The sequence below is a fragment of the Python bivittatus genome, unplaced genomic scaffold (assembly GCF_059951505.1).
Source record: "Python bivittatus isolate LINGU-HERP-01145 unplaced genomic scaffold, Pbiv_v1 ctg000220_np1212, whole genome shotgun sequence".
Classification (NCBI taxonomy): domain Eukaryota; kingdom Metazoa; phylum Chordata; class Lepidosauria; order Squamata; family Pythonidae; genus Python; species Python bivittatus.
The window spans coordinates 15,603,287-15,617,915 of NW_028277048.1; the positions used below are offsets into that span (position 1 = coordinate 15,603,287).

A 14,629-nucleotide genomic window follows, 5' to 3' on the forward strand; every position below is an offset into this window, starting at 1 on the left:
GCAGACAAACATCAGAGCAATTATATGCCTGCCTTTTACATTTCCACAAGGTGATTAATTGTGCCAAATAATATGTTCTGTCTGTAGCCAAGAATCCAGGAGTAGTTCAGTTAAGAAAAAGAAAGATTCCCCAAGGGCTAGATCAGAGCAAATACTCTGTACAAGTGTAAGTAATAGAACATGGAGCACAAAAACAATGAAATTATCCATAATACAATATTTTGGTTGCTTACTTCTAAATTCAAAAAGGGACAAAATAATGAAGCAAAAAAACCATGCAGAAATAAACTTTTCCTAATATGATATCAAACTGAAAGTTAATAATAAGCAATTCTTATTCCATGGGAGCCTTGTAATTGTATTAGACTTTAAAATATTCTTCAGGTTCAACTGCAATAATAAGATGACAAAACTCACTGGGAAAAATCAGAACATCTCAACTTCATAAAAATGATTGAGAAAAATTGGCAACACCAAACATCTCTCTCTCCCCCACCTACCCCTCAACGCTGACAAAAACATTCCCCATCGCTCCATTACAAGATTAAGTATACAGGCAATCCCCGGGTTAAGAATGTCCAACTTATAGACAACTCATACTTACAAACAGGCTGCCTATTACTAAAAATGGTGGATGGCATTCTCCTTCCTCAAGCCAACAGACTGCTGAAGCCACGCAAGATTTGCATGAACCGCTGAAAACCACTGAAAACAGGCTGTATATTAAAAACATGCAGCTTCAGCAGTTCATGAAAATATTGCGTGGCTTCAGTGGTTCGCCAGCTCAAGAAAAGAGAACACAGTCCACCATTTTTAGTAATAGGTAGCCCATTCGTAAGTACGAGTTCCAACTTACATACAAATTCAAGTTAGACAGACTTAGGAATGGATCTCATTCTTAACCCGGGGGCTGCTTGTACATGTGTGACACTGTGGAATAAAGGTAAGTAGATGTATCTGTCTCAGTCCAACACAACCTGCCCTGAGCACTAGAATAATCTTCAATTGTAAACTTTTCCTGGAATATTGCTGTTTAGACTTGAGCAGATACATATACCAGAACCTGTTCTATGCAAGAAAGCAACCACATGTCAAAGTGCATTAAATTTGAGATTTGCAAAACTGTGGTCCAAGGAGTACTGGTGCTCCACAAGTTCCTTTCAGGTAGTCTATAGAGAGATTACTGAACAACTAAGAAATACAGTGGGGCAAAAAAGTATTTAGTCAGCCACCAATTGTGCAAGTTCTCCCACTTAAAAAGATGAGAGAGGCCTGTAATTTTCATCATAGGTATACCTCAACTATGAGACAAAATGAGAAAAAAAATCCAGAAAATCACATTGTCTGATTTTTAAAGAATTTATTTGCAAATCATGCTGGAAAATAAGTATTTGGACACCTACAAACAAGCAAGATGTCTGGCTCTCACAGACCTGTAACTACTTCTTTAAGAGGCTCCTCTGTCCTCCACTCGTTACCTGAAGTAATGGCACCTGTTTGACCTTGTTATCAGTATAAAAGACACCTGTCCACAACCTCAAACAGTCACACTCCAAACTCCACGATGGCCAAGACCAAAGAGCTGTCGAAGGACACCAGAAACAAAATTGTAGACCTGCACCAGGCTGGGAAGACTGAATCTGCAATAGGCAAGCAGCTTGGTGTGAAGAAATCAACTGTGGGAGCAATAATTAGAAAATGGAAGACATACAAGACCACTGATAATCTCCCTTGATCTGGGGCTCCACGCAAGATCTCACCCCGTGGGGTCAAAATGATCACAAGAATGGTGAGCAAAAATCCCAGAACCACACGGGGGGACCTAGTGAATGACCTGCAGAGAGCTGGGACCAAAGTAACAAAGGCTACCATCAGTAACACACTACGCCGCCAGGGACTCAAATCCTGCAGTGCCTGATGTGTCCCCCTGCTTAAGCCAGTACATGTCCGGGCCCGTCTGAAGTTTGCTAGAGAGCATTTGGATGATCCAGAAGAGGATTGGGAGAATGTCATATGGTCAGATGAAACCAAAGTAGAATGTTTTGGTCTAAACTCAACTCGTCGTGTTTGGAGGAGAGAGAATGCTGAGTTGCATCCAAAGAACACCATACCTACTGTGAAGCATGGGGGTGGAAACATCATGCTTTGGGGCTGTTTTTCTGCAAAGGGACCAGGACGACTGATCCGTGTAAAGGAAAGAATGAATGGGGCCATGTATCGTGAGATTTGGAGTGAACACCTCCTTCCATCAGCAAGGGCATTGAAGATGAAACGTGGCTGGGTCTTTCAGCATGACAATGATCCCAAACGCACCGCCCGGGCAAGGAAGGAGTGGCTTTGTAAGAAGCATTTCAAGGTCCTGGAGTGGCCCAGCCAGTCTCCAGATCTCAACCCCATGGAAAACCTTTGGAGGGAGTTGAAAGTCCGTGTTCCCCAGCGACAGCCCCAAAACATCACTGCTCTAGAGGAGATCTGCATGGAGGAATGGGCCAAAATACCAGCAACAGTGTGTGAAAACCTTGCGAAGACTTACAGAAAACATTTGACCTCTGTCATTGCCAACAAAGGATATATAACAAAGTATTGAGATGAACTTTGGATATTGACCAAATACTTATTTTCCACCATGATTTGCAAATAAATTCTTTAAAAATCAGACAATGTGATTTTCTGGATTTTTTCCCCCATTTTGTCTCTCATAGTTGAGGTATACCTATGATGAAAATTACAGGCCTCTCTCATCTTTCTAAGTGGGAGAACTTGCACAATTGGTGGCTGACTAAATACTTTTTTGCCCCACTGTATATGCTCTTGGTTTTGGGCTTTATTATGACAAAGACTGAGGTCCCTTTTGACCAGATTATCAGACTAGCTAACAAGGCTCAAATCTTTTGATTTTCACAATAGAAACCACTTTTGAAGTGATGGTGTTGAAGAAAAGATGTTAAATCAATATGAAGAAAAGGAGCAGTGGTCTGTAATCTTACAAGATCACAACTTTCAAACAGTTTATCAGAAAGAAAAGAAAAGATTTGCTCTAAGGGTCCTTAAACAGGGAACCTCCTTTGGAGTGACAACCCAAAAAAAAAAAAAAGGTAGAATGAAAAATAGGAAAGATGTATGAGCTACCAAAAATATATACAGTGCAACTTAAAGGCCCCTCCTATATCTTGAAAGCAAAAGTTACCAATTAAAAAGAATTCTGAGCACCATGAACTTAACAGCATAAAAGCACACATCAACTTAGCAGTTTTTCAAGTTGAGGCACATATTTGAAAAATCATGATCTCCTTTTAAGAAAATACTTTTTGAGGATGATCCATATATTTTGCTCAACCAGATTACCACCATGATGTTGTGGGCTGGGGGCTCTGTAGCTCCAGTGCTCCTGAGAATGACCCCGGAAGGAACTTGAGCTGAAAAGATCACTCTTGCTAATAAGGTCAAAAGGAAAGAGGTGAAGCAAAGGGCAAGCCCCAGCTGGGGTGAGGACAGGTCAGAATCTGCAGGTGTGAGGAAAAGCAACCACCTGGGAGAAGAAACTCCAAAATCAAAACTTGGCAAATTCTGTTGAGAAGAAAAAAGTACAGATTTGGCTAAAATATTTAGATGCATTTGGATGACAGATTATGTGATTCTCAGGTCAAAATGCACTCCTCTATTTACTAGGGAAAAATATCAAACTTTCACAAGCAGATCTAGAAGCAATGATGTAATCAGACCAAAGCCACAAGGAAGTCTAATCACTGATGGGGCAAGTACTTTAAAAAGTTCCTAATTTTACAACACATAAAACTGGATACTGGAATGTGACAAAGAACCACCATGGAAAATCGGAAATTGTCAAAGCAGAAATGAAGCAATTTTAAATCTGATATTTTAGAATAAGTGAACTTAGAACAGAATGGACCACTTTAAATGAGAGCCATATGATAGACTCTTCAGACCATGACATCTTATTAAATAAAAAATAGAGTGGCAATGATTCTCTAAAACAGGAGTTTCAAACTTGCAGCCCATGGGCCATGTGGAGCCTCCAAATCATTTATGTGGCCTGCACAAGACATCATATACCCTGATGGTGCTACCCAGCAAGGACTGGGGACTAAGCATAGCTTAGACATGTAGGCTTTACCAGAGAAGCACTTCAGGATGAGGAGTGCCCTAGCAGCAGTAGAAGCCTGGCAGCTCACCTCAGTGAGTCTTCTAGCAACTGCAGAGCAGGTGCTGCTTCTATGATGATGCTAAGCTCTCCAGATAGAAAGCAACATTTGGTCAGGAAAGACTGGCTGGGAGGCTGGAACAGCCCAAAGGGAAGGAAGAGGTAGCTGAGGAGGAAAGCTAAGCGTGACCAGCCCACCACAAAAGTCTCTCTGCAGGGTAAAGGAATGGGAAAAACCACAAGCAAGCAAATTCTCTCTGGAAAAGAAGGACTCTGCCAGGCAAGGAGAGAAAAGAGAACGAATGGGGAAAAGATCCCTGCCCGGCACGGAGAGAGAAAAAAGGGAAAGTAGGGTTTGGTCAGCTCTTATGAGTTTCTTAGATTATATCATCCTGGATATGATCCCCCCCTCCCCAAAATATTAGCTATCCAGCCAGTCGTAAAACCAAATACCGGTGTTCTGGTTACTGAAACACACCAGCAGCTAAGTGGCCAAAGCAAAACGGCTGGTTCACAACTCGGATTCATGGTAAAAGGTTGTGGCTGCTTTTCATTATTTATTTATTTAATAAATTCAGATGTAATGACATACCACAACACTCTTCATTTTTGATTCGTTAGAGACTTTAGTATCAATGCATGAAATGCTTTAGTTTTGCTGCCTTCAGGCTAATGAACTAGTCCTCATACGGCACTTATGACAATTTGAGTTTGAAATACCTGCTCTAAAAGGACATTGCTAAATATATGCTTGGATATAACCTAATAAACGATAGGATCACATCTACTAGAATTTGTGGATATCCAGTGCATGCACCTACTGCAGATACAATGGGAGTAGTCACTGAAGGATTTTATGGCAAACTGTAAGAGGTGCTGAATGCAATATCAAGAAAGGACATTGACTGACTGATTGATTGATTGATGTAGTCCCCTGCCCATTCCCCCCAATGGGGGACTCTGGGTGGCTCACAACACGTTAAAACAATAAATAAATATACAATTAAAACCTATAACAAATACATGTTCACAAAAATAAAAGGGAAAAAATCCAGGAGGCCAATGGTTCAAGGCAGCAACGCCAGGCCACTAAGGGACTAGCCAACCCCACACTGATTCCCCTCCTCGCCCCAGGCCAGATAGCAGAGCCAGGTCTTCATATCCTTCTGGAAGGCCATGAGTGAGAGTTTATATTATGAATTATATTATAAATTATTAATTTTAATAATTATTAACTTTTTAATAATTATTAACTTTCTTTTTACAATTATTAATTTATAATTGTAAAAAGAAAGTTGAAGAAACGGAAAGACCTTGAATTACCAGAAGATTTGGGATGGGTAAATGGAGTAGTGCAGGTTTGGTAGAGAGTAATTCGTTGCTTATTACCAACACTTGCATCAAGCAACTTAAACACAGGCTCGACACATGGACATGTTTGGATGCACAATGTTGGCATCAAACTGACTAGACAGCAGAAAACAGAAGATGGACAAGTACAATCCAGCCAGCTAAAACACTCTGAGGTACACATTATGGAAAAGACCATGAATTACTGACATTCAGTATATGGGTCAAATTTAGAAAATTAGACAGCAGGTCAACAAGATTTGACTTGGAAAAATTACAGACAAAATATAAGAGCAATATAAGTACATGTAACTTATGCAAAGGAGAACCCGAGGAACCATGGGAAGAGAAAAGAGATGTTGTAAAAACCAAAGTGGGAAAAAATTCATGGATGAAAAGATATAGCTGGCTTTCAAAACAAACTATCATGATAACCAAAGAAAGCCAGAGAATGAAAGCCTTGGATAACGACAGCATAAGATGACTGAACGCAGACTTCCAATGTCAAGCAAGAAAGGACACAGAAAAATATCTTAGTCAAAAATTCTAATTAATTAATTAAGAAAATAAGAAAATGAAATAAGATATGTTTCTAAGATCAGAGAAATCATTGGAAAATTTACACCTAAGATAGGAATACTCAAGAGTTGTTGCTGTTATTATCATTACTAATATTTAGATGGCCACAATGTAACCCTGGGCAGCTAACAACAATCAAACCCTGTAATATATTTTAAAAATACAAACAACTTTTCCACCCCAAATTAAAGACTAACACACTCTAACTAGGCTCGTAACAACCTCATAACAACTACACATATATTGGGCTCAACTTACATCCTGACCCAGTGCCCGGGGGAAGAGCCAGGTCCTCAAGGCCTTCCAGAAGGCCTAGAGGGTAGGGGTTGTCTGGATCTCAGGGGAGAGGTTGTTCCATTGTGAAAGAGATCTAATACAGGTGGAAAGGAAATTAGAAAGGCTATACTGAATTTCTTTACAAACAGGATTATACAATGACAGAAACATTTGTAGAGAAAGAAGTATGACAGGTGAGGCGTTACAGGCAACAAAACATTTGTCAAACAGAAAAGCATCAGAAGCAGATGAAATACCCAATGAACTGTTTTAAGCTGCAGAAGAAGGCCATTAAAGTGCTAGCAACTCTCTATCAACAAATAAGGAACGAGGCTACATCTTAGAGACTAGAAAAGATTGGTGTGACACCAAAGCAGGGACATGCAAGAGAATGCACAAATTATTAAACTATGGCACAAGCTTAAGATCTTACAAAGAACAATAGAGTTATACATACAAAAAGAAACATCAAATGGATAGGCAGGTTTTGCAACAGGCAGAATCAATAGTTGATACAAGATAATGGACACAGCAAGAGAATATAAGAAGGATGTCTACCTTTTCTTTATTGGATACAAGAAGGCTTTTGATTCATAGATCATACCAGAATGGAATATATTAAGACTAATGGGTATGCCAGAACATCTGATTATTTTTCTGAGGGATTTTTTACTACAAATATGAAACTATTGTAAAAAATAAATTTGCAATACACACACACAAAATATATTGTTCGCATATCTGTTTAACGTATATGGTGAACATATTATAAAAACACTGGGACTGGAACATATGACAGGAAGCTAGAATCAAAAGAAGTGGCTGTGACAATATCTATTTGAGATATGCAGACTACAGCACTTTGTTAGTTGGAAGAACAGCTAATTATGAAAGCAAAAAATGGAAAGTAAAAAATATGGTTTATTTTTAAATATGAAAAAATGGTGATGTCAACCAACATATTTAGTGAATTCACCACTGATTTTGAAGAAACAAAGATGCTGGATAGTTTTGTTATCTTTAGCTCAAGAATAAAGATGGACAGCATGCTAGAGAAACACAGATTAATAGGGAGGAAAGCAATAACAAACTTAGACAAGATCATGAAAGGTAAGTATATTCCTATGACAACAAAAATCAGAACGATAAAAGCAATGGTCTTTCCAGTGATAAGGCATGGCAGTGAACATTGGACAATGAGAAAGAGTGAGAGAAAGGAGATAGACACCTTTGAATTATGGAGATGGTTATTAAGAGTACCATGGACCACAGAAAGAACCAAACAATTAGTCTTTGACCAAATGAAGAGTGACTGCTATCTGAAAGGGATGATCAGCAAGCAGAAACTCACATGCTTTAGACATGTGAGATGACAAAAAAAAAAAATGGCTATGCCTGGTAAATTGAGGGAAATAGAAGGAAAAGACAGCAGACAAGGTGGATGAATGGGATCAAAGTAAGTACAAATTGTCCCCAGAAGAGCTACAAGTTATTACTAGAGACAAGCTGAAATGGCAAACATTTCTCCATGCAGTCATCAGGAGCTGAACCGAACTCATTGACTCCTAACCAGCATATATTTTTCGGTGTGTTGATTTTTAGCAGCTCTTGAAGCAAAAGACAGCATGGAAAATGACAGTTTTTCATTTACAATAACAGTCACTTTTCCCTCTATCTTTTTTGGCAGTTGAGGGGTTTTTTGCCTTTGGTTTCATCACTTCTAAAAACCAATGTTTCCTTACTTCCTTATTTAAATATGCCCATCTCATCCCAAAGACTTGCCAAAAAAACAAACAAACCTCCACACAAACAACCACAAACGTCCATCCATAAAACAGATTAAGACAACATATAGATAAATTAAATTTCCCCACCTCTTCACAACTAAACTCTGAACTCCAAAGGCCAGGCAAAATAGATAAGCCTGCTTCCAAAATATGCACAGGCTCAGGTTCTGAGAAATTTACTGCTGGGGAGAATTCCAGGTTTGGGGGTCACTCACCAAGCACATGTTCGTGCCCTTGATGATATAGGTATCATCATCATTTAAGGATCTGTTACCACTTTAAAACGTACTATACTCATCTCTGTAAAACAACACCAGACAAAAAGTGCCTTCCACTTCTGGATACCAAGGAATCATGGGAACCCATATGGTAAGAATATTCCTTATACATTCAGCCTACAAATAAACTAACAGTAAAGCCTATGCAAATTAAGTCATGCCATCATTAGACACAGCAACTATGGATCCCTAGCTCGGATCAACGAATGCACTCCCATGCTAGCAACAGATATGCCCACGGCCTCAACCGTTCCATCTGGCCCCAAACTAAGATTCTCAAGCCCCATGCTGAATGGCACACAGGATGCCGATCCTCCTTTGGACATGTTCAATAGCACTCCTTCCTTCCTCCACCCCAGACAACACTGGCGAGGGGGGATCGTTTCTGAAGGCCCGCAGAACTACCGATTCCCGCCTTTGCCCAAATTTAAGAGTATGCTCCAAACATCATTCCCTCTTGGCTTTAGACCTGTTGCACCTTCTCTCTTCCTCCTCTCCCGGAGGAGACATTCCCCCTCTCCCCCAGCACGAAAAACACAAAGAGGCTGAACATCGAGCCCCGTCCACCCGCTCCTCCCACCCAAAACCGTACCTCCCGGTATCTAATTAGGAAAGAGACCGAACTTTGCAACCCTCCCCCCACCCCCCAAAGAGGCGAGACCGCGCTACTTACCTCCGGGGGAGGGAGGAAGGGAGGGGAGGGAGGAAGGGAGAAGGAGGGGGAGCGCCGGGACCCCGTCCCCCCCTTCCGTCGCTGGCGTGTCTTCGTGCTGCCGCCTTCCTCCTCTTCCTGCTCCCTCCTCTTGGGCGGGGAGGAGAGGTGGCGCCGGCCGAGGGACCTGCTGTCCCCCGCTTCCTCTGACGTGAGCGGTAGAGCGTAGGTAGAAGCCGCCGCGGGAGGAGGAAGTTCTGGGCAGCAACAAGTGTGGTCAGCTGCACGGGGGCTGAAGCGCCCGCGGAGAACGCAGACGGGCCGGCTCGGGGCGGAGCGGAGCGACGGGCCGGTGGGACGCTGCCGCGCCAGGGAGGCTGGAGTTCCCAGGGACTCCTACGGGCCGGGGAGCTGGGCTGGGGTCCGAGGCGGAGGCGGAGGCGCCGGCAGGAGAGGGCGGGCAGGTCGGGGCCTGGATCCGGGAGGGCGGATGGCTGCGGCCGGGCGACTCGCGAGGGTCAGGTGGGGCCGCCGAGGCGGGGGTGGAGAGAGGGAAGCAGAAGGGCCAAAAGAAAAGGAGGGGAGGGGGGGCGGGGAAATTAAAAAGGGGGGGAAGGAGGAAGGGGGGAAAAGAAAAGAAAAAAAGAAACAGAAAAAAGGGAAAGAAGCTGCCGGCCCCTCCCCCTGCCTGCGCGCGCGCCTTGCGTCACTCCCGCCCGACGCCGCGCGGCGACGTAGCCCTTGCGCGCGTCACTCGTCGCCCCGCTCGGCGTTGCTCGGGGCAACGTCGCGACGCGCCGCCTCCGCGTCCCGCGCCGGAGACAGTCCAAGCTCGCCGCCTTCGAGGAAGGGGAACGGAAGCGGTGTCGCTCCGGTGACCGCGGTGGGTCGGGGAAGCGAAATGTTCCTGAAACGACTTGCCGTTATCTGAGGTCCTGCAGATGCGTCAGCCTGCAGCTTCCGCCGGCTTCCTGCCTTGATGGCTGGGGAGCATGGAAGCCGTAGTCCAACATTTGGAGGGCCGCGGACTGAGGAAGATATTTAAAGACATTTCTGAGGAAACAGGCCAGTGCTGAATCCTGATTCGAGGACTGGGACCACATTGGAAGCTCCAGTGGCTGGTCTGAGGGAAAACTCTTTCCTTGTGTGGCTTGCATTTCTTGCAGCTGCCGCCTATGATCGGTCCTTATCTATACCAGAGGGAAAGGAAGGTGACACCATGCGACTCCTTTCAGATTTAGGTTGCTATTCTTGGGCACTTAGGACTAAGATTCCGTTGGACTTAGCTGGAAATAAATCCTTCCGAATCAGTCGTTAGATACGTAGTTGTGCTTAAGAGGCTGAACTATAATGAAAGTTGTACTGGATCACCTGCATATTTGTAGCACAGAGTATTTTGCTGCAGGGTCCTGCCTCCTTAGATACTTTTTGTAAACAGCAAATTTTAGGTTCAAGATACATGTAAGTACTATGTGTAGGATGACCTTGGGGTGACTTTTGGATTGATGCCTCCAGTTCCAGGAAGTTCAGTGCCTCCAAAGTTTGCCTCAGCCCTTTTCTTTGGAACATGTATAACCTGATTTGGAACGAGAAGGTGTATTCATCTTACAGCACTAACTATAATGTAGTTAGAAAAGACAAAACAAGCTTACACAAAAATAACCCTGAAACAGAAACAAAATACCAGTTGGGTTTATATAACCTGGTTAGCCAAAATGTATTTGGTGTTTGTAACTGACTATATGTGAACCTAGCAATATTTGTATATTTTGTTTCAGAATTGTCCCAGAAAAAATCATAATAATGCCAAATATGCAGTACTGTACAGTGTACACCCATTCCACAGATAGCTCCCTTAAGTGAGCAAAGGCAAGGAACATATAAGGGTGCCTTTAACCATGTCAGGCCACTAATTAATCTAGCTTCATATTGACTTAACAGTGCTCCTTCATAGTTTTACACAAGGAATATACAGTCAGGTCCAGAAATATTGGGACATCGACACAATTCTAACATCTTTGGCTCTATACACCACCACAATGGATTTGGAATGAAACAAACACAGTGTGCCTTAACTGCAGACTGTCAGCTTTAAGTTGAGGGTATGTACATCCAACTCAGGTGAACGGTGTAGGAATTACAACAGTTTGCATATGTGCCTCCCACTTGTTAAGGAACCAAAAGTAATGGGACAGAATAATCATCATACATCAAACTTTCCCTTTTTAATACTTGGTTGCAAATCCATTGCAGTCAATCACAGCCTGAAGCCTGGAACACATAGACATCACCAGACGCTGGGTTTCATCCCTGGTGATGCTCTGCCAGGTCTCTTCTGCAACTGTCTTCAGTTCCTGCTTGTTCTTGGGGCATTTTCCCTTCAGTTTTGTCTTCAGCAAGTGAAATGCATGCTCAATGGGATTCAGGTCAGGTGATTGGCCATTGCATAACATTCCACTTCTGTCCCTTCAAAAACTCTTTGGTTGCTTTTGCAGTATGCTTTGGGTCATTGTCCATCTGTACTGTGAAGCGCCGTCCAATGAGTTCTGCAGCATTTGGCTGAATGTGAGCAGATAATATTGCCCGAAACACTGCAGAATTTATCCTGCTGCTTTTGTCAGCAGTCACATCATCAGTAAATACAAGAGAGCCAGTTCCATTGGCAGCCATACATGCCCACGCCATGACACTACCACCACCATGCTTCACTGATGAGGTGGTATGCTTAGGATCATGAGCCTTTCCTTCTCCATACTCTTCTCTTCCCATCACTCTGGTACAAGTTGATCTTGGTCTCATCTGTCCATAAGATGTTGTTCCAGAACTGTGAAGGCTTTTTTAGATGTCGTTTGGCAAACTGTAATCTGGCCTTCCTGTTTTTGAGGTTCACCAATGGTTTACATCTTGTGGTGAACCCTCTGTATTCACTCTGGTGAAGTCTTCTTTTGATTGTTGACTTTGACACACATACACCTACCTCCTGGAGAGTGTTCTTGATCTGGCCAACTGTTGTGAAGGGTGTTTTCTTCACCAGGGAAAGGATTCTTCGGTCATCCACCACAGTTGTTTTCCGTTGTTTCCCGGGTCTTTGGGTGTTGCTGAGCTCACCGGTGCATTCCTTCTTTTTGAGATTGTTCCAAACAGTTGTTTTGGCCACGCCTAATGTTCTTGCTATCTCTCTGATGGGTTTGTTTTGTTTCTTCAGCCTAATGATGGCTTGCTTCACTGATAGTGACAGCTCTTTGGATCTCATCTTGAGAGTTGACAGCAACAGATTCCAAATGCAAATAGCACACTTGAAATGAACTCTGGGCCTTTTATCTGCACATTGTAATTGGGGTACTGAGGGAATATCACACACCTGGCCATGGAACAGCTGAAAAGCCAATTGTCCCATTACTTTTGGTCCCTTAACAAGTGGGAGGCACATATGCAAACTGTTGTAATTCCTACACCGCTCACCTGCGTTGGATGTACATACCCTCAACTTAAAGCTGACAGTCTGCAGTTAAGGCACATTGTGTTTGTTTCATTCCAAATCCATTGTGGTGGTGTATAGAGCCAAAGATGTTAGAATTGTGTCGATGTCCCAATATTTCTGGACCTGACTAGTCTGCTCTGGCTGAAAATGCTCAGAATTGAACCTTACACCCTACTTTATTTAAAGCATATTATTTATTTTATTTCTGTACAATTCTTCCTGGATGAATCCAGAACAGTTTATGAGAGAAATAAAAACAATTTTAAATACAATCAAAAGTAAACAATTCTTTGAAAAAATGCAAACATTAAAAACAAAGCTCATTTTGAAAAGTAGAAAAACAATCTGAAAGACAGCTTGGTCCTATTGTACCTGGTATTCTAAAATGCTTGGGAGAACAAAATTGTTTCAAAATAATTGTTCTCAAATAGAGCAAACACCTGTCAAACATCCCTCAGAAGGAAGTTCCATAAGTTGTGTGGCTCTAGTCATGGTTGTCACTTGTACTCCCTGCTACTACCATGAGCAGATACCCCCCAGCTGATCATAATGCATGTATTGGGTGGTGTTAGGGAAGGAATATTTTAGCTGATCCTGTCATTACTATATGCTTCCTAACTGAGTGATGTTTTCTTCCCATGGGAAAAACATGAGCAAGAAGGTTGCCTATGCCTAGTGTTGTACAGGTTAAAAGTGAGATGTGCAACAAGATCACCTTTAACCCAAATCCAAAATTATTTGGTCTGGGCTCAAAGCCCAGTTGCCATGTGGAAAGCTTTGAAGCAGCTGAAGAATAATGCAGAATGGTCAGCAATGGCACTGGTTATCCTTTTGCCCTAAAGTTTGTGAGTTAATATGAGTTTTCCACTCATAAGCAATCATTCTCCATGAGGTCCCCTACACACAGCACAACTTTCCAAAGAAGCCAGTGGTATTTGTTCTGCTTTAACCTCCAGTCATCAGCCTGAGAAGGTATTATCTGAGCTCAAATTAGCCAATATTAATAAAAAGGAATAAAAAGAAAAGTGCTTCACAGGCTACTAAAGAACTCTTCTTGCAAGTAAGTCTCACTTCATGTTATGTGTTTTCAGCATTCACTTTGAAAGTCACCTATCTGATCTATCCAAAATTATCCTGTGAAGTGATCAGGGAAGAATAGCCTGGGTTCAACAGGTAGCTCTCCTGCTTTTAATGCTACTGAAGGTTGTAACATACCTGGAGACAGCAAGTCAGGACCCAGAGAAGCAGAAGTTTTGCATTAAATTAATTGAGTAAAATATCCTTTCCAAGTTTCATTTAAAGGAGAAGCCCAATATCACAGTCTTTTGAATTGCTTTGCAGATGGTATTGAAGAAACAGTTTAATAGCCAGGAAAATGCATGGCAGACCCCAGGATGGAAGTGGAAGAATATGTACTTTAGTTCTAAGATTTGTAAAAGCAGGTTTGTATTATGTGTGTGTGTGGTCTGGGAAGCCTTATCTCCTTTTCCATGCCACCCAGCTAATCAGCTGCCTATGTAGAATATATTGCTTTTCTAGCACTGTTTTTAATAATAGGACAATTGAAATATTAATGTATTTGTCCTTAATAATCCCAATGCATCGAAGGTGATGGTGATTTTGATCAGAAATGCAGGAAGAAATTATAACCTCATCCAGCATATATGCTTACAGCTCCAACAATTACACTACAGCACAACCAAAACAGAATCCCAAATTCTAGAAAGGCATGCATCTATGCATGGTGGTCTGTATACAAAAAGAGGGAAAAGATAATGTGGGTGCTGCTTTTTCAACTATTCCCCCCCCCCATTTTAAAAAGATAAAAACAAACTAATATAAAGTAAGAAAAAGAAAAGAAAAACCAAACAAAGTTAAAAGAAAAACAGAAAAAAGATACAAAGAAGTAGCTTCTGATCTTCTTTACAGCAGTTAGAGGTACAATTATAAATTTACCTCTTACTCTATGGTTACAAGATGACTCTTCTTTCTATAATCTATCCTATCTAATCATCAAAACCATAAATCACTATTCTCTCTAATTATGCAGTCCTGAAAGGATTT

General features: G+C 42.0%; 1 protein-coding gene across 8 annotated transcripts in view; it reads right to left on the minus strand.

The window, feature by feature from the left end:
* R3HDM2 (R3H domain containing 2) overlaps nt 1-9,678 on the minus strand; it is a 167,033-nt gene extending 157,355 nt beyond the window's left edge. For 4 of the 8 annotated variants that reach the window (XM_088137957.1, XM_088137953.1, XM_088137960.1 and 1 more), the window contains exon 1: nt 9,106-9,678. The gene's annotated coding sequence lies outside the window, so the exon portion shown is untranslated. The remainder of the gene's footprint in view (nt 1-9,105) is intronic. The other 4 variants (XM_088137958.1, XM_088137962.1, XM_088137959.1 and 1 more) reach the window with 1 other exon arrangement.
* Nucleotides 9,679-14,629: the final 4,951 nt, after the last annotated feature.